General features: G+C 35.8%; 1 protein-coding gene across 1 annotated transcript in view; it reads left to right on the forward strand.

The window, feature by feature from the left end:
* LOC111049893 (high affinity cGMP-specific 3',5'-cyclic phosphodiesterase 9A) overlaps window positions 1-22075 on the forward strand; it is a 271239-nt gene that overhangs the window by 84371 nt on the left and 164793 nt on the right. The window contains exon 2 of the mRNA XM_039422858.1: window positions 20291-20337. The gene's annotated coding sequence lies outside the window, so the exon portion shown is untranslated. The remainder of the gene's footprint in view (window positions 1-20290; window positions 20338-22075) is intronic.

A 22075-nucleotide genomic window follows, 5' to 3' on the forward strand; every position in this document is an offset into this window, starting at 1 on the left:
ATTATCTCTCGTAAATAGCATTATTCAATATTTATTTAATTCAATATTAATTTTAATAGCCGAAACATGTCGTGACAAAAAATAATTTAAAACGGTACTCAGATTCATAGATTTTAATTTAAAAGCTAGTCTATATTTGTTCAGATTCGATTTGATTCCATTACAGTAAATCTGGAATGACAAATCGATGCTGCATCAAAGAAAATTATATTATCACATCATATTAATTTTTCTTATTCTATCTTATTTTTCAATCGAATAATATGATTTGTACAAATGAAGTAAAGTTCCATACTCCATATTCCATATTGAATACGATTTCACTTGAATGTCACGCAGCTTCACACTAACTTGTAATAATTTACCTAATTCATGGACAGGCTATATTCTTTCTCTCAATAGATAGAGAACAATTCAAGTAGGGATTGGTTGATGATTTCTTCATTAACAGAAGTTTTTGTAGAGAACACGATTTTTATATGTTATATGTTCCAGTTAATCTCAGAACGAAGAATCAGTTTTCCCATTTACTATCAAAGAGAGAATCTCACTCAGCTATTCCAAGGCCAGTTCTCTGATTTGGAAAGAGCATGGTCGAGAATCGAGAATGTGCACCGGTAAAGTACAGATAGAGAACGAACTAGCCAAGCAACTTTTGCAAAGGTAGACTCTTGAATTTTTGATCTTTGTGTTCGAAAGGTTTCTTTAAGCGTGCTTCCTCCTCAAGAAAGTAGTAAGTAGTCTTCAAAATTGTTGTTGTTCATAAACCAAGTTTCGATCGTCTTCCACCTACATCTTCTCAGTTGAAATTTGTTGCAAGAACGATTATTAATTATTAAGGACGGTTGTCTTGCCCACCAAGGTTTGCCTCAAAAGTGTTGAAAATGGTTCTGATTATGAATTTTATGTGCTGCTTATTACTTCCAAATTGGAAACGGTGTTTTTCTGTTGGCATCTAATTCATATGATTTGATATTCTATATTAAACGATATTGATCTGCATCAATCTATCACTGTATTATATCTATGAAAATAAAATACTGTCAACAGTATTCCGTTACCGGAGTTGAGAATTCGTGGAATCACCCCTAATCGTCGCTCTCAGCCATATTTTTGTGGGCGATAACTGATGCCGGAAACTGATTTATTATGGAACCAACGTTTCACATTTCTCTTAAAAAACGAGCTGAAAACCAGCGTGTAGTTGACAAGGTGTTATTTACGTAACTGTGAAAAAAGTTTATCGATTAAGCTTGGTGGGAAATTACATTAACGGATTAATCTTTTTTGATAAACAGATTTATTACAGTAACTCTTTATCAGCTTATAATGTTTGGGTGTATAGGATACATAAAATATCTACTCGAATCTATTTGGTTTAATGGGCTTAAATTGGATGAATGTGAATGGTAATGGGAAATTTTTGTTTTATCCAATCTTTTAAATGAATGCGGGAGCATTCTCTATCTATTAAATATCGATAAATATATATTACTTCTAGAGGAAAACTATGTTGTATTATAACAAGAAGCATATAAGTTGATGTGTCTGGCAAGCTATTTCTTGTCTTGAATTAACGAACTGGGGAGTAGCTTATTTCAACTACACTTCATCAAAATATCAGCTTCCATCATATCAAAGTAGCGATCTTCATAGTATTGATTCAAACCAGGAGGCGAGTTTGCTCGTAAAAATGGATATTTCCTTCAAATTCATCTTGGGGAAGAAGTATTGATTTCTGGGATTGCCTCAACGGGGAGGTGGAACCAGCCTGTGAAAGTCATCTATAAATTTATTTAAAAATTCTTTTACTTTTGGAAAGGTTAAGGATTTTGTTACTACAATCGATCAACTGTCAACGTCTCGTGGACCGTTAACTTAGCGAAGGTATTGGCGAGCTTGACCTCAGTGGCAAAGTCCTTTGTTCCGATGGAAAGGCGTCGTCGGTTTGCTGAAAAAAGAAGTCGCACCGTCTGACAAGATCTGTGGTAGTGCAGTGGTGAGGTGGGGGGGTGGGGAGAGTGAGGGAGCGTGCTCTAGGCTGACCAGGTATTGTTGTGTCGGGCTAGGATCAGGTGCATGAGGGGGGCAGAGTGAGGGTGAGTATGAGGATAGAGGAGGTCCCTCACTAAACAAGATTGGCTATGGTCGGGGGGTCGAAGGGGGCTGGGGGGCACCAGGCACGGGGCACGGACCGAGAGCGGAGCAGAGCCTCAGCCTAGTACTTGCATTGTGCAGCCTTGTAAGGAATGCGGATTGATCCTGTACTCGTCCTTCCAGTTTTGAGGCGCCTCCAACATTCGCGGCGGCTGCCCGAAAACCATCTGTGCTTGAATCCCCCCTTATAGTCCTAACACTCAGCTGCGGCCGTAAAAGTTAACAGTGCTGTTGGTGCCGGCCGGCCTGCCAATGTGTATTCCTATTTAATGTGCCAATGTGCCGATGTGCTTTGTTGTTGTAGAAAAACGGAAACTTTGTCCGGATGAACATATTTTAGTGAGCAGCCTCTTGGTGTATGTCGCATGCAGTTAAGGTGGAATTTGTGTTTTGTAAAGGCTGAGTTTGTGTTTTTCTAGTGTATATACAGTAAAGGGGAGGTGAAAATCATGGTTTTGTGTTGACGAATCTAAGTGGTTGGTAATTTTCGTGACATCCTGTTATATCAAGATATCGCTCCTAGGAATTGTATTTTTGGAATTGAGCAGTGGTGATCGATTGCGTATTGTCAATCGTTATGATGCTGTGATGGGTGTATATGAGTGAGTGAGTCCATGGACTATCACGTTCTAGAGAGTGCAGATAGAATTGGTGAGTTGATTATTGATTTGGCTAAAATTTTTACACATCTAAATCGAAATACATATAAATGTATATCATGAGAAGAAATGCTTAAATTAGCAGAGATATCATCTCCTTGTTTTAGTTATGAAAGTGGTAAGTAATGTATACTCACATAAAACTACCCATCTTAATAAACTTAAACTACTATAAACAACTACTACTAACTATAACCACAAACTACTAATAATAAACATAAAACTCATATTTTCCTTCTATTCTCCTATCTATTATTCCTTCACCAGTAAAATCCAAATTCCAGCTACTGAGATTTTAAATTGCAAGATAAGCAGCTTTTTTGATAATCTACTAGTATTTCTTAACCAGTAGTTCTGTGAACAGTAGACCTCACGCAGTTATAAACCACAGCCTCTATACTGTCCAGAGCAAATTGTGTCGTGCCGGCGAGATATCGGTGTGAAAACGGCTAATGGCTGTTTGGGTTGGGTTGGCAAAAATGCTCACATTGAAAGCTAATCTCCTTTAAGACATACTGGCAACAGGTCAACCCGAGTTGAAAGCAGAGAAGGTAGTGAAAATATACTATGTTACTTCCTATTACTTACTAATATCGGGGCTACGAGCTTCACTGCGGAGTACAAAAGCATACATAGTTTATTTTATTTATTGATACACAGAACACAATTCTTCCAATTGATTGGGGAAGGACCAACAGGCACAGCCTAAAACTGTTTCAACCCCGAATTTGTATGTATACACTATAAATACGGTAGTCCAAAAAGTAGGTTATGTTCCATACACTTTTGAATTCAAGTACAATTTTCAGTACAAGCATTTGAAAACAGAAAAGTTCGAATTTGAATTTTTACAAACCAAATTTAATATCAAAATAACACTCACTTATCACTTAGATTACAATAATGATTAACTTTGAAAATCTTGATATAGGTACTTTGATTTAAATAAAAAAAATAATGGATCATGAATAAATCATATCGTTGGTCATGTCAACAAATCAGATAAGGTTGATCAAGTCGGTTTATCTATAATTGCCAGATAACACTTCTCGTGAGATCCGCTGATTGATTGCAATAGTTCTTAAGATTCAAAAAATCAGATATTTTTATCAAGTATATAAAAATTTCTAGATAATATTTCTCGTGAGATAAGCTGATTGATTGCAATAGTTCAACAGCTGAACATAATTCTGTCTCACTCCCACACACGCACTCGCATCTTCCATTACCGACAGACGACGAAAGTCTGATCTCAAAAACAGTTCTAACGATTTTTGATGAAATTTGCAATATAGGAGGTTGTTGATATAAAATTCGATTGCACATGGTCTCATTCCTGGGAAAAGGATAATAATTATTCATCCTTGGAAAAACATATGATAATTTCGTCGTCTGACGATAACGGAAGTGCCTGTGTGGGAGTGAGTAAGAATGATGTTCAGCTGTTGAACTATTGCAATCAATCAGCTTATCTCACGAGAAATATTATCTTGAAATTTTAATGTACTTGATAAAAATATCTGATTTTTTGACATGACCAACGATATGATTTTATTCAAGAGCTAGTATTTTTCTATTTATATAAAAAATATTGTAGAAAACATAGTATATAATTCTAAATTAAAGTACGGCTCGCTATATCTATTATGATATATCTATTATATATTATGTATTTTGATGACTCTAAATACTTTTATCATTGCGCATCGTTGAGTGGCATCGATCTCCACCGCGACTATATTATGTTGGCTGTTGGCACCTTTTAGGAGTTACGAATCAGCATAAATGGACACAGGAACTCACGTTTTCAAACATTTCCTAATTTAAGTCACCTGTGAAAATCTAATCGAATCACATTGATAATAGAATTCAAAAACTGTTGATCTCTACAACAATAAAATCCTCCATTTCTCTAGTATGGTGATGATCCGAAACTTTCGGGATAGTTTGTTTTTGCTTTTTCCTCTGTACCATATTACTAAACGCAGCTTGCAACAATGAAACGTGTCGTTATTGTTGAAACACTAGTGGAGCTCGTGATGTATGAGTGGTGTGTGGCTGTGTAAAGTTGAAGCGCCTCTTCTATCTATCCACTAGCTGTGGACTAATGTGCTCTGAATCAACAGGTGGCAACATGTGCTATGGCATCAGAGCAGCTGCCAACCGAGCTCCCATCCTATGTTGCTATAAAATATAATAGTACATACCCCTTATGGAACGCTCAATTTCCCTGAAGTTCCAATTATTGCTGCTAGTTACAAGCCTGAAGGGCAGCAATGCGTTTGTTTGTTCTCTCTGAACTCGTAAAAAACTGCAGTTTTGTTCCAAACGGTTTTCTGTAAGTACGTTCCTGCTCTGCTTTAAACAAAATACTGTCAGTTTTTTGGGTTATGAATATTCTGATGGTACGTAAATAATATTTTCGCTCAGTAAATGTTATCATTTTTCGTTTTCACTCGAATCCACTCAGAGTTGAAACCTAATGGAAAAGAGATGTAGGAAAGCCGAGAAAGAGATGGGTACCGGAACAGGTTAATATTAATAGAACACTAATTCTCGAACCGAAGCTATGGCTCAAATTATTCATAATTACAAATTGTTCATTATTAATTGTTAGCAAATTCATGGGATACAGATTCAGGTACTTGATTTACTCACCTTAAAAATGTGATATTGGTAATTAGAAACTACGTTGCGGAAATTCTATTTAAATATTCAAGATTGTGGAATACGATATAGTAGAGAGAGCAAACTAGGACTAGGCACAAACGAATATTAAGCATCTATATGATTTAGAATTTATTTGAAATTCATTTTTGTTACATTTCACAAAAGTGGACCTATTCACTCTACGGTTCTAATTTCATCCAACTGTTCTCAAAATAGTCATCTATATTGATAAACTATCAATTAATAAATTTACAGAAATTGGATCGATGCCTAAAACTCTAAATACGTTTAGCTTGATAATAGATGTTTATATCATAAAAATGGTTTGATAAAGATGTCCGAGATGTAGATCTATTTGCATTATCTACTTGTAAAATCCATGATCGATAATGAGTACAGAATTCATTCAGTGGTTGATGATTGTATGTCAGAATTAAATGCTGGTTCTTTGTCTCTGTTGCTGATTCCCAAAAGATTTGGAAAAATTGAATTATTGTCTTCATTTGAAGTTCGGCCAGATTCTCCTCGTCATGATGCGGCTTTTAGCGATATTATAACAATGACGTATTTGAGGCGACGCTAGGGATTGGATGAAATGAAGGATGAATAATAGGGGAATAGGGGAGCTCGTTGCCGGTGAAGATAAAGATTGAGTATTCAATTTTAATTAAGGCTGACTCGTTTCTCAAAATGAGATTAGGGACAGTATTATGCGCGACTCGACGCTTGGCGTGAAATGAGAAACCACAGAGATGATCTCTAACAAGATTGTTTCGCTTATACACTCGCAAACTACAAAAAGAGGGATGGGCCTGAATATTATCTAGACAAAGATCCACTTAGGCTCAAATGACAATGTAATTATCGCAACGAGGCCCCATTGTCGATAGCAGTGCAGAATGGTCGTAGGAAGTAAAAATAATTAGTGACTAAATAAGTTGCAAAGGAAGTAATATCCATTACTGTAATGGAATGCTGACATTTCTTCCATCTTGTTCTTTCTAAACTGAGTTTATTTTCACTCAAAAATGCGTCATATGTTTTTTCAAGGGTAGAGTAAAAACAGTTATATCTAAATTTCCTTTTCCAATTTTTAAAATAATATCTGTGTTTTGGACATCGATATTTAATTCAAATACTCTAAGATTGTTCGAAAATGTCTCTTCAACTGAATTACAAATCCAATGGAGCAGTATGAATATATAACATTTTCCAATCTCTCTATTAATTCCATTGGCATTGTCAGTGCCCGCCCAACAAAATAGCAATTCGATTACTATGAAGCTATGATGTAATAGTAGGTAATTGATAATTGATTAGTAATTTTGTTTGGTGCTGTCATATCATAATCTCATATAATTTCCATAAAACATCTTATGAATTCCCTTCGCATTAGGCTATGAAAAATATTACCTATTTGCGAGTAAATGTGTTGTCATAACCAAATGCGATAAAATTACGAGTAGTAGAGAAATTGGTCGTGAGTAATAATTCAAAAGTGTTCAATAAAATTGATTTACTGTGTAATTATTATTACGTTTGTGGATTCAATTTCATGTTGAAATTTATTTCTACAACTTATTTCTGTGAATTTTATTTGGGTGTAACATGAGGAGAAATATGCTTAATGGTAAATGAAGAAAGAAACCGTCAATCAATGGTATATTCATAATAGATTAAAATTGACATTGTTTTTGCTCTGATCATAAAAACTGTCATAATGCATTTTCAAGACGCGTGCGTGGGTGTAGTCTGAATTGTTTGGTAAGTTGAGACCGTGTAATCTATTGTTCGTTGAAATTCAGCGTGGAATAATCTGAGGATTGCTTTTTTGGGTGCTGGTCGGAAATTCATGTTTGCAGATTGTTTGTTGCGGCGACTGTGCAAGCGGCGGCCGAAACGTGCTCTGAGGTACGGATTAGGTGTTTGATCTGAGGTTAACTTCTTGTGTATTTTCAGTGGTGGGTGGGTGGATGTGTGAGAGAGAGAGAGGGGGGGGGACTGCGATAAAGTCTCCACCGACGTGCAACTTGGTGGAAAGCTGGAGAAGAAGTTGGAACAGGAGGGTCTGGCAACAGCAAGAGGGATTCGGTCGAATCCCCGTCGCTAAGTGCTTCGCTTACTTTCCATTAAGCCTGCCTAGCGCTGCTTCGTAAGAAGAGCAGTGCACTTTTTGGATTAAGACTCTTCTCTTTATACAAGCCTGTCTGTCATTGGCAATGAGCAGCGGTCTTCTTATGTAGGTCACGTGGTGATACTCATCCGCTCCCCCCCTCGCTACTCCTCACCTTCATTCTCTGAAAAGGCAAAAGCGTTTCCACTGTTGGATTTGCTATTTAATTTACTGTCTTTCCATTCTTTCTCGAAGCGCCACTTCTCTCAAATGAAACACTCCGCCGTCTTATCACTCCTTCCCAAAAGTCGGAATGTTGGTTAGACTTTTATTTTTGTACAAAAGAAGTCAGATTGTATATTTTTACATTCAATAAAATAATTTCTCGTTTCGGTTATTATGTGTATTCAAGAAATGTGTGTTTTTGAGAACGGAAACTTGTACTTCGTAGTTTATACTGTATTGGGCGGTTTTATAAAAAGCTGGTAACACAATTATCATAGTTAAACTTTTCATTAAATATTATTCAAGAATAGCGATAGTCTTACATGATATAAATTTTGTAACGTATAATTTGAATAGATTGTTAGTAAAAAATAATTTAAACTACTGTACAAAGATGACTTATTACTAAAACGTTGAGTCTATTACCCAATAAAACAACCTCTCAATATGGAACGTTATTCAAATAGAAGCAGCTGCTTCCTCTATGTATGATTGTATATTGTCACAACTTGTGTTGTCCAGGTTGTTGCAGCGTGAGTTGCAACGTATAAACATAATTTCTCCAATAATGGAAAACACACATGTGTCATTGTTGTGTGATTCAATTTTCCTCCTCTGGAACAGAGCCCATTGTGAGATTTTGGCGTCATTTGTAGTGTCTAGCTTGTGAATGTGAACTATTGTGTGAATGAGATACTCATGCGATGTACTGTACGGAATCAACTGATGAAATATTCACCTGGTTATATTGTTTGGTAAAATTGGGAACAGCATTTCCAAATTCGACATTCAATGACATACCTAATGCTACAGTTCCTTGTTGAACTAGTAATCAGGACATGTTTGGTTACATTTCAGATTTAACAAAACTAAAAACATACAACAGATTTCAGTTGTTCAATTGGAAATGATTCTGGTTTGAATACTGTCTTGGCATTGCAAGTTTCGTGACATGTTAAAGCTGTAAAACATGCATACATGTATTATAAAAACATGCATGCATCACATGTAAACTGTTTCATTTATAGATGGAAAAGAGGAATATTATAATTTAACAAGAATAATATTCCTTCTCTTGAGTAATTTGTATAAAGTGAAATCTCCAGGGACTGCTCAAGAATTTACTACCACGAGGTCTCTGTTAAATCTACAAGTCTGTACTATATCAAGGAAAAAATATACTTTAACGAGGTTCCACTCCAATAGACCATGTTAATTGAAGTGGGTATCATTTAGACACAGTGAGAATGAATCAATGAAAATCATAGACATTGGAATGAAAAGTTGAATAATGACGTTATGTAGAATTTTAATTTATTCATGTTACTGCTATAAACGCTTTCAACCTCTAGATGGTAAAAATTCATGATTCCAAAATCCTTGGTGATACTTGAGTTTGATTTCACTGAACGAATTCGTGAACAATAATACTGGGATCCGTGTTTTCCAGGATAATTGGAAAAATCTCAACGCAAAACTAATCACAGCCTCTGACACCGTCATATTTTGTTCAACTAAAATTGAATTCACGTGATCAAAACAGAGGTTAGCGTCTCTATAAGTGTGGGTTTTATTTGTGATTGTTATTTTGAAAAACTACTTGGACCTGAAATTTTATCAATATATATACTCTGAATGTCTATTTTGGACATCTATTTGGGAATTAATTCAAATGTTACAACCCAATATGATAATTTTACGAGAATTCTAGCATATCTCGAAAAATGTTTACACGAACAGATGAGCATGAAAGGTATCTTCACAATAAAAACGTTACCATCACCCACGTAGTGTGGGAAGAGATAGAATGTGAATGCTGCTGCCAGAGAACAACGAGCAAGAGAACTGCATGTGAGTATGATATTTGCTAGCGATGCGGGCGGGTTAGGTAAATGGAATTTCGTTTTGAAAGGCTGCAAGAAATTGGAGCTTTATCGGGTCGAGTGTTGTGGCAGCAGAATATCGTGGAAAGCAAATTGGAATTACTGTGAAGACAAAGAATTCTGGAAAGAGACAAAGAAACCGAGCTTATGTTGGATACGGATTTAGAGGGCCAGTGTTTGCTGAGTACGGGACCAAGTCGTGACGTACGCGTACTATAAATTCTCAACGCATCTCCTCCTTCGGTTTGCCGATTCGCTACACGCTCTACATGAGTGTTGAGAGTAGAGACGCTTTTTCTCTACTCTCGCAGCACTCATATTATCCAGCTGTGGCCGACACTGCGACGTGTGCATGCTTTATCATCAACACAATACACCTTTGCATACTAATCATAATAAACTACTGTAGAGCGTTCTATTACCCTTGTTATTTCTTTTGTAACATTTGATTGACGGTTTCAAAAGGAGAACGATCAATGAACGAGTATAATATTGTATGTGGTAGTCATTCACAAGTTATCGACTCTTTTGACGATAAAAGCTTGTGATCTTACCCTCAAGATATCACGAGAACTTGTCATAATATTTTTACCATTGAAAGTTCAATAGTTATTTGTGCATCTAGGGACTAAAGTGCAACTTTTTCTCCCTGAGGGAAACTGTTGTCTCCCTGAGGGAGAATAAGTACTTTAGTCCCGTGATGCACACAACATTTTTCCTCCACCTACACCAATACCTATAACAATGAATAATTTTACTACATCTTCACGCTTTCACACTATTTTTTTAAAAACAAAATTTAGCTCACCTCTGATAATAATTTGTTGATAGTTGCTAGTTGATAGTTGATAGTTGATAGTTTATAGTTTCCTTATGAGTCACAAAATTCCATGTCGCGTATTAACTATTTATAGATAGTTTATAGTTTATAGTATAGATGATGATTGTTGATAGAGATGATTGTTGATAGTGTAAAAGCCTACTTCTGATAGTAATTGTTTATTGTTATTGTGCACCCATCACAATTTTGAAAGACCGTGTTCGGGGTTGATAGAACAGAACTGGATTGAAACTGGTGCGTTGCAGCCACTGGCATAGGCCTAGTTGAAGTGTGATCAACATCGCTGGAACTGGATTGAAGCTGGTGTGTTGTGGCCACTGGCATAGGCCTAGTTGAAGTTTCATCAACATCGCTGGAACTGGATTGAAGCTGGTGTGTTGTGGCCACTGGCATAGGCCTAGTTGAAGTTTCATCAACATCGCTGGAACTGGATTGAAACTGGTGCGTAGCAGCCACTGGCATAGGCCTAGTTGAAGTTTCATCAACATCGCTGGAACTGGATTGAAGCTGGTGTGTTGTGGCCACTGGCATAGGCCCAGATGAAGTGTGATTTAAATCAATGTTGCTTGTTGTTTGGTTCAAAATCCTGTTTGCTGTTTGTATTTTATTTCCAATTGATTCTTCAATATAGCCTTCGGCGACAGTAGTACTCTTCCATCCGCCATGTCTTTTAAGCTGGGTCATTGTTCCTCCAGCATTAACCAGCAAAGTAGCTGAAGTCCGCCTTAGAGCGTGTCCAGTATACAAGTTAGGATTGGGAAGTTGTAAGTATTGTGCAATACTCATGGGTATTTTTCCCAGGGAATTTTTCCCCATGGCTTGATTGTAGCATCTCCCATTTTAAAACTTAAAAATAGCCGGGGTGATTTTGTTGTCTTTGGTCTTAAATTTAAATACTTTCTGAAATAATATAAGTAGTCTATGTCTCGTTGTGTGCCATTGATCACAGTGAAAACACGTCCCTTGTTGGTTTTAGAATCAGGTACATTAACTATGAGAATTGAATCTTTGTCCTCAATGTCACTAACAGTCATATTGCACAATTCACCCATTCGGCAAGCTCCACAAATACCAAAAATCAAGGCTACTTTTTTCAATAAGTATTGTTCATCTGGAGCATTTAACAGGAATTTATTTACCTCCTCTTTGGTGAATGTTTTAGACTTCTTAGGTTGATAGCCTACATTTTTCTTTTTCAGAAAAGCACCCACTTTCGTAAAATTACTGATGTCTATGTTGTGTTTCACAATAATTGTTGCTTTCAACATTGAATAAATGGTCCATAAATAACTTGGGCTACATACCTGTGCTTGTTGTGAGAGGTAAACAAGGATTACGTTTTCTGAAATTCTTACTGTTCCACCACAATTCTTCTTGCACCATTCAACGAATAAATCATATCGCTTGATGTATAGTTCCTTTGATTTTTCCGGAAGCAAATTTTCAGTTACATTTTCAGCTTCGTGTCGAATGTTCGGCGGAGTTAGAACAAACTCCTCATCACTCTCACTTTCCATTTTATAAAAACGAAATAACTTCTACAATACCGGTAGCGGATTTCGAAGATCTTAGTAGGTAACCAAGAAAAAACATAACCTGCAATCTTGTTTTCTGTGCAGACACGCTCAGTCGTCTCTGTTAAAGTGGGTTTTCGTTTATGCGTAAATGCCGTCGTCGACCATGACAGGGAGAGAATCTCAGATTGGGTAGATTTCAATCTGTCTACATAACTTAAAAGATTATGTTAAATTATGTTTTAATGGAGCAGGTTGAGCTTATACTTTTTTATACTTTTAAATGGCAATATTTTGATATTATTGAAAATGTTTATTTCTTTATTAATAAAGACAAATAATGAAAAAGTTATTTAATCAGCTGTTTTAGCACACTTGAAATTTGGACAATATGAATGTCAACAATGCTTGCCGTCGTCGACTGCGGAAAAGTTCGCATAAACGAAAACGTACCTTTAGATGAACGCTCTCGTAGAGATGCCGATGACGTTAGAGGTGTGTACTTTTTCATATCCACCAACGGTTGAACATAACCTAACAATCGAAATAGAGCTACTTATTTCCTAGAGCTAAAATATTCCAAAGATCGAAATAGAGCTCTTTTACTTTTCCTCTACCGACCACGACAGTGTTGCCACATTCCTCATTCTTCAATCGCGGCGTTGTCGGACTTCTTCCCATGTTAATCTTATGGGTTTATTTTTACTCCCTTGGGAGTAAAAGTGATCACTTTTCCCGCTGGGAATTATTTTTAGTCCCATGGGAGGAAAAGTAGTACTTTAGTATTCGATTCCAGGGTGTAAAATGAGACTTTTGATAGTAGGTGGAGGAAAAGAATATTTTGTAACAATACCTGTGAGTAGCTACAGTACATGAACCATAACCATTCCTTGAACCAGTAACAAACTAATCATCTATTTGATCGGGAGACAACTTGAACTGTCATGTGAAAAAATATAAAATGTACTAGTTATATCGTTAATTATTCTTGGTGTATACTGCAGTAGTTTTTCACTTTACATTTAGATAAAACTGCTAATAGACATGTATAACAAACCATAAAGTTGTTGAACAAAAGAATATAGCCCAAGTGAAAACAGAAAAATATGAATGTTAAGTTGAGAAATTACCGAACCAATTCTAAATAACTTTTATTCGAAAAATGTCAATATTTTACCAACAAAGTAATAAAATCAATAATGTGATGGTTCCAAAAGATAATGATGAATATTATTCTTGTGTTTTTAAATGTATGAATTCAGGGCTACTTTCTTGTATTTATAATATAGAATTATAGTACCCTTTAAAATTGATAAAATATTAAAAAAACAAGAATACCTACAAATTGTAATGTAACTACTACTTTCGGTGATAACCTGACGATGGTGTGATCACCGAAACTAGTAGTTACATTACAATTTGTATTCTTGTTTTTTAATATTTTATTAATTTTAAGGGGTACTATAATTCTATTTTATAAATTATGCTTGTCCTTTCCAGAAATCAATCATAGAGAGGCAATGAACGATTTACATGAACGACAGTACATTGCGTTTCTCTGGAAATATGAATTATTGAGTTGTAGCAGTTTTGAACTGGACCAATGTCACCACTGTCAAATTATTTTCAACAGTTGTTTAAGAAGTTTGATGAATTTTTATCGTGTATCGTCTATCGTCTATTTGCCACGTGTACCGTTTCCAATGTATGGAGAAAAAATTCAGCTGTAAAATTCAAACTTTAATGCATGTTATTGATGAAACCAAATTGATAATCTAATAGTGTTTCAAAAATGGAAATTGATCTCCTTATTTCCATTCAGCAAACTGAAACGCAGGACTTGGTCATTTGTATTGGTTTGGGAAAATGATTCTCATTGGATTTTTCTTCGGGGTAGTTTGGGTATTGGAGCATTAACTTTGCCGGTAGCAACAATGCAAGTTAGACCGAACGTTGAATCCAGGGTTGGCGTTAGGTTTAACTCGTTATTGAATGGGGCTGCCTACAACATTACGACGGGGAATAATGGGTAAATATGCGACATTGTGTGGGCACGAAGATATAGAGCAGACACCGGAGATGAATGCTGGGAATGGGAAATGGAAAAATAATGAGAAATTGTTTGGCAAGCTGTCAGTGTTGAATTATCAATCCAGATTGGACGACTGAGATTGAATTGACGCGTCAGAGCAAATCTGTGTGATTGGTGCTTTGGTTTCCTACACGTTACAATTGCCAATTGTACACACGAGGGCTGTTTTGCGCATGAAAGGAAAATATGGAGCGCCATGATAAACAGCCCGCTCTCTCCAGTATGGAAATTGATTGTGAATATATGGAAATCACTTTCACTCATAGTCAATATTTCAACGAGAATTAACTTTTATTGTTAATTTTTTTTATTTTTCAATAAAGCTAATACAGTTCCTATTCAATCCGTAGCATCGGCTCAACCTGATCATTGTATTGATATAATGTTAGGCTTTATAATGAAGCTATTCGGAGCTTTTGATAAGCATGCCAACACTATAATGTCTGTAGTGTTTTGCTCATTTTTACTTTCCTTGCCCTATTACCATAGGTATGGAAAGTATTGCTTTCCGAAAAAAATTAAGGTACCCTGATTTCAAGTTTTCTATACGTTTCAAGGTCCCCTGAGTCCAAAAACATGATTTTTGGGTGTTGTTCTGTGTGTGTATGTCTGTGAACACGATAACTCCATTCCTAATCAACCGATTGACTCGAGATTTGAAACTTAAGGTCCTTATACCATGAGGATCCGACAACAACAAAAATCAATAAAATTAAATTCAAGTTGGCGGAAAAAATGTCAGAAAATAACTAAAAACCATGTTTTTCAAGGTTTTCTCGAAAACGGCTCTAACTATATTCTTCAAATTTATACCCTGGATAGCTATATTTATAAATCCTATCAACTAAAATAAGTCTCATCTTTGGGAAAATTGCAGGAGCTCTGTAATATTCTTGAGAAAAATGGATTTTGTTTTTCATGATTTTCTCGAAAATTACTTGAACGATTTTTTTCAAATTCATACCCTGTATAGTTATTTATCAGCTCTATCAGAGCTGAGACCAGTTACTCTTCTTCCTGGGAAACTAACAGGGGGTCCACCACATCCTTGAGAAATGGACTATGTAACCTCCTTCTCGTGCATGAGGTAGGTAGGTAGAGCAGTTTATTCAAAAGAACACATATTCCAGATATTTTTAAACATCATCACAATTTACACAACATATACAATAGTTTAATCAGGACCTCCTTAATACCTAGATTTTCATACAGGCGCAGGTCCGGTATTCAGGAGGTCCTGGTTTATAGTTTATAGTTTTTATCCTGGTTATAGTTTTAAATGTGTAGCCGCCAATCGTCATTAAGTTATTCTCCTGAATTATTTTCGTTTAAGAATCAGGCTTACAGTTCAATGAGCAAGTAAAGTTGTGTCAGTGTACCACACCAGATTTTTTCAGTTTGGAGAGTTTGTATAATTTATGATGGTTTGGTAGCTCTGAAATTCATTCAGAACTCCATTCAACGAAAGGTTTTAGAGGGAAAAGTTGGGAAGACAATTTTTTTTGACCCCGAAGCTCTGTTTGGGTTAGTAAGGAGGTAAACATATCAAAAGTCCCAACCTCTAACCCCTGTGCTAAGAAGGTGGGGGTGGTGGCTCAAAGGTACGTTTTCTGATTTCTTGCATATATCTCAAAAACTATGCTTCTCACAGACATCACTATTTAATACAAAATTGACGCTCTAAATTTCCCACAATATTCATCTAACAACGTTTTTTATCTCTAAAAATATTAGAGATATCCGTTCTTGAATGTGTGACATTTTCTAGAAAACCCCGTTTGCTTCCTATATTTTGCTATTTTCACTCTTATAACTTTTTCAAATCGATGAGAGAAATCCATGCTGAATATAAGCTTATATTAAAGGAGCTAAAAAGAGCATTGAACTCTCTTGAATTTGATATATGATTTCACACATTCCCCTACAACTACATCAGATTTAGTGTTGAATGTAAAATCTTCAGTTTTGCGACAATTGACCAATTGACAGAAGATTTTGGAGGTTATGTTTTAAACACAATTTTTTGACTTTGCAGCTTTGTTGGGACCAGTTGGGAGATGAACGTATCAATAGTCCTCGTCCCACCCCCTTGTGCTAAAGGAACTTTCTAGTTATAGTTCGTCATGTTGCTGGAAGGCACTGTTCCCAAGATAGTGTAAGCTGTGTAAGCCATAAATGAAAAACACAAGTTTTAAACCTCCGTCATCCCTTAGGCACAACGGGTAGGGGTGTGGACTCTTGTTATTTTCACCTCCTAACTGGTCCAAGCAAAGTTGCAAAATCAAAAATTATGTTCAAAACACTCCCTCCAAATTCCATTGTCAATATTTTCTAATATAGCAGAACTGAAGATTTCACACTCAACAATAAACTGCTGCAAAATTCGTGAGGAAATGCATGGAATAAAGAATACATTAAATTTAATTGAAGAGAATATAATGTTATGATTACCTCAAAATCAGCATGAATTTTCATAATGAATGATAAAGAAGGTATGAGGCCAAAAATGGCAAAAAATTGTAGGCAAAAGTGGTTTTTCAAAAATGTCACACCTTGAAGTTCGGATATCTCAAAAACTATGGGAACATATTATTGTAGGATGATTGTTGTGGGAAATTTTGCTTAAATTTTGCACAGAATAGTAATTTCTGTGAAACAAACTGTAAAACTACTCCATAGTTTTTGAGGTATATACAAGAAACCAAAAAATGGTACCTTTGAATCACCCCCACCCCCTTACCACAGGGGGTAGAGGTGGGGAATTTTGATATAATATACCTGCTTACTAAACTAAACAGAACTGCGGGGTCAAAAATTGTCTTCCTAACTTTTCCTTCTATACCTTTTTCGAGCATTCATTGCCTGGACTGAATATAAATATAAATAAGTATGGAACTTGGAAATAAGTATAGAAATAGGTCAGCTGGGCAGAATGCACCTACAGAAATTACCTTTCCAACTCAGTAAATAATTTGCCACATTCGTTTGGAGAGAACCAAGTTTTGATTTCTCAGTCTTTCGTTATAATGGATTAACAATTCAGAAGAAATATGAATGAATATTTCAGTAGCATTGAAACCTCTCATCTACTAAAAGTTCAAGAAAAACGAAACACTTTTTCTCTTGAAGAGGAAAATCAAGTTGAAGCCATAGAGAAGAACGAACTAAGGTGGTTCCAGGATCCAATCCATGCTATTGAGGATCGGTTATGAGTTAACTAGGAAAAAGGAACAGGTGCAATGCCTAATCCTTGAGCGTTATAAGAGAGGAAACTTTTAATTAGAAATTGGGATTTGTTTATAATCTCACAACTTGAGCGATCTGGAACATCACTTCACTATAATAATTATTCTCGCCGTAATGACGTGGAGTAAGTTACGTTTGAGAAATCGAGAGTTGAAAAAATTGCTAAAACCACCTTGTACTGTACTCGATTGCATGATGTGTTATTTTGATTGAGATTTGAACCTCTCCTAGAATTTAGGATGTATGATGGCCAAATCTGATTCAATAGAGTTGCACACCAATATCCTTTCTGCTATCCCAGTTAATATGTTATTGTTGTGATAGCGGTCACTAGATCAGCATACTGGTGAAAATCAATTTACTGGTCTTAGAAATCGCTCTTTCAAACCATCAATTTCTCATCAATAAGTATCCATGAACTTAGTTATTTTCGAAGTTTTATAAATCCATGAGAAAATTGAGAGAATGCATGATTTTATTGAGAAAATACTTCTGTAATACACCTAGTTTCCAGAGGCAGAGTCTAAAATAAGTAATATCCCAATATTACCAGTGAAAGCTGTATATCATAACACAGGTCTCTAATACTTGGATATTTGAACAGATTACAGGCAATCTAACGTTTTTCCAGTGCTGAGAACAGAGATTGTTTGACACATCTGTTATCCGAGGTTGGAACGGCTTTTTTCTTCCGCTTGCTTGTACTGTATAATAAATCTTGCCGGCGCGCTCATATAAATCTCGCAACAGCTCAATGTTATTGCCCAGAATATGACAGCAGCACAGCACTCATCCCATTATTTATGGCTTGTCTTGCTGCCGATCACGTGACTCCCGAATTCAAAATGATACTGATCAATCAGCATAAAAAATCTACAATACATCATCATGTCTTGGTAAGCGTCGAGGCTTCAAATAACACACATGTCCTCAGTTACTTGATGCTTAACGACCTGTATGAATGATGGAATAAATTTTTCATATTCTTGGGAAGATCATAAAATCTCAACTATCCATCAAATTATCATTATTGTTCATCCTGTATCCTAACTGTTACAGTTACTAATCCTAACTGATATTATAGTTACACCCCAAAATCCATATAATACTAGAAATAAATTTTTACATTTTTTTTATGAAGATCTTGAGCTATTCTTAAACAATTCATGTATAAGGTTCCACAAAATCTTTCTACTCCAACTAAATTACAGTTCCATTTGAAAAGAATCTTCGAAAATATGAAAATAAAATTTGTACAACATTAGTCATCATACAGTCAGCAATATAAATGAAAACTCATCAAATGCCATTGGGAAAATCATTACCAAAAAGTGTACTAGATTATTAAACTTATTCATAAGCTATTAATTTATTATAGAAAATAACTCTTTCATGAATAAAGATGGCACAAATTTACCTAGGTTTTGATCAAAAAGTCATCAAGGTTTACAGAAATATTCACGAACTTGGAAAAATTTGAACATTTACACAACTGAATCTGAAACTGAATTTTCCATTTTTCATTTTCCAATCATTTATTCTTCCATTGTCGGTTTCTATTATTAATTCGATCAGCTTGAAACCATTGAATATTTAGAAAGGATTGGGCTGCGTACTCAGTATCAGACTAACGTAGATTAATCTTATTCACGTTTTATGATGAGAACTATGTGTAATCTAACGTTCTGCATGTGTGTGATCTGCATATTTAAACCACAAAAATCGGTATATAAATGTCTAGATACTATTCTCAAACAGCAGCAGTTGTTTATCGACACCATGTCAGGCAAAGGTGAGCGTTGAAATGTGTTCTTGAAGAATGCATTCCGTTTTTTTAGATTCTCTTTCCAGCTTTCTGGCTTCATGTGACGTTTCTGATCCTGTTTTGTGTCAGGTTTTCCATTCTCGTTTGTCAAGATGGAAATCTTTTCCGGCCACCCCTTCCACACTCCAACCTCCCTCCGGCATCGGAAGCAAGTACTGATTCAGAATAGCTGAATGGAGCTTGTGTGGGTGTTGAAGTGCCCTAGTTGAATACTTTGCATTGCAACGATCAGATAACAAGCGATTCCAGTTATGTTACAAGAGCTTCACGTCTGGGTAAGCAATGCAGTTGCATCTGTACCTGGATTATATCATATCTACTTAGTATACAGTTTGTGGATATCTTGTGCTCATTGTTATATAGATGGTGACTTCATACAGTGATCAATTTTGAAGTAACCTGTTTGTTGCGAAAAACGACCCTCGAACCTATTATCCAGAAACAATGTTGAAAACGAATTTTGATAGAGGATAGCAGACTGAAGTTGTCTACTCTGAAAAGGGGAAAACGCGTTTAAAACTGAATTAGTTTGTGAGCAGTATCCTACAAGCATCTAAAGAGATCTCATCGAAAAGTTTAGTTGAACTGTCGTAGAATTTTCAAAGTTTTCAGGAAGAATGTAATATCGACGTCAGGCTCCTATAGAAGACCAATAAATTCGACTGCTTCGACTGCCGTGAATCTCTGTGAAAAGGCAAAGACGATTTTCGCAATATCTCCATTCAATCCATCAATTCTCTACCTTTCTGTAATCAGGAAACTCTAGAGCAATCGATGCTGAAATTTCATTTCAAAAGGCTGAAGAGATTCTGAGGCAGTCAATTTGATTCAGAGTTTCTTGTATTTATGAATTCACCATTACGACTTGTATTCCCCATGTATCCATATCCATGTATCCGCCTCGAATGAGAACAGAGAGTTCACCTTCCCCATATCTTTTTTCTTCACTATTTCCGAATCCATATATAATCTATATATCCAATACATCCAGTATATCCAATATACTTATATTTCTTCTTTGTACTCGTATTTATTCAAGCTGTATTGTAATAATTTTTGTTTCAGGACTGAAGTTCAGGAGATTTTGAGGACTCATCTCAAAAGACAGTAATGTAAGTGGTCATCCATCAAGCTGTAAACATAATTCAAGTAGTTTTAGTCAAGTCTTATCTGTTGTTGTGATGTTATTGTAACAATAGGTTCCAGTACGCAAAGTTCGCGGGGGTGTAGGGGGCTTTCAGGAGTGGCTCCGCCCCGGAAAAAATTGAAATTCGCTTCGTACAGATTCCTTCTGTACAGAAAGGTACAGATTCAGGAGTTTATCAATAATCAATAATATTCATCCAGAGCATCGCAAAATATAAGACCATCCCTAATAATTGGCAAAATCATTGATAGAATATTGGAGTTCAAAGATTCAAAGATCATCTGCCTGAGACACTTTGAAATTGACTGCTCAATAAATATGGGCTAGTTTAGTGTTGAGCTGTGAAGTGAAAAAGCCCGAGGTTTTACTCTATGAAAGTATGGAATATATTTGAACCCCTCTGTTTGAAAAGTTTGTCTCTGATCCCCAAATTTTCAGAAATTTCGTTCATAATAGAATAAATGATTCCAGACTGTTATACATTAAAAAAAATTGAACGGATTGCGAAATAAAAGTTGCAATACGTTTATTGTGATCTTCTATTTGGGTAGTCTAACTTTGAGATTCTCCATTCATAGTGAATTATTGCTCACAATGTTTTTATATTATAATTACCATTAATGTAAATTTTTCCATTCCCTGAGAAAACTGTCAAACTTCAACTGAAATAGAGTAATTTTCCGGAAGCTTGATTGTGACAGCCTACTTGAATGGAAGCAGTGTCCAATCTTCAGTGATTTTTGCAGCGAGGAAGTAGAATATTGTACTGGGAAAAAGCACTGCAGGTGATGAATGAAAGCATTTCAGAGTAACAGACTGGAATTCTGGTCGTGAAGGCTGGAGGCAAGCCTGCTCCTGTTGCTACCACCAAACGTCCGGAGTCACTCTTGATCAATGATGACATACAGTCTGAAAGCGGAAGAGAAGCTTCTGAAATAGAAAATCTCACAAGATAGAGGATAAATTCTACTGGAATATTGCATAGCTGGTAGCTCAAGGGTATGTGCACTGAAATTGATATCGGGCTGACAGAAGGTGAATTGGTATTTGGCTTTTAATATTATTCTCTGGAGAGCTTCAATATTTTCATATATATTCGGTATCATAGATTGAAAACATATACAGAATAAATATAACTCAACCACAGACTGCGTTGGAGTGGTCTGAGTAGAGAAAATAATTTTAAAAATAATCTTCAGCTTTTTACACTTAGTAACGACATTTTTTAAATTCTGTGATTCAATCACAGGTTGGTTCTAAAATCTTGGATTACACTGTCAGGGATGAATTCTGTTTTGAGGAGTGTTTCCACCAGTTTTCATCTCATGTTCTGTCAGATTAATTTCATCATTCAATTTTCCTCGATTATTCAATATTTTCTTGAAAAAAATTCCTAAACCGCATCCCCTCCCCATCCTCTCGGGTGGATTGGTAGAGCCACTTCACCGCATTCAATATTCTACTTTTGAGTTTTGATAGCCGCTTGTACGTTCGATTACACCATCATCTTGATTACACCGGCCGACTTATTCTGTCAAAACTCGTGCGTTTTCACTGCATGAAGCCAGCTAACCACATTCTGTTAACTTTTATGAACTGAAATTTCTGTTGTGAATAATTCTGTGTATTGAAAGAGTTGAATCCACATTGTTGAGCTGAAGTCCATTTTCCTGTTACCATTTTTCAATACCGTCCTAAAAATT

The sequence above is a fragment of the Nilaparvata lugens genome, chromosome 3, assembly GCF_014356525.2.
Source record: "Nilaparvata lugens isolate BPH chromosome 3, ASM1435652v1, whole genome shotgun sequence".
NCBI lineage: Eukaryota > Metazoa > Arthropoda > Insecta > Hemiptera > Delphacidae > Nilaparvata > Nilaparvata lugens.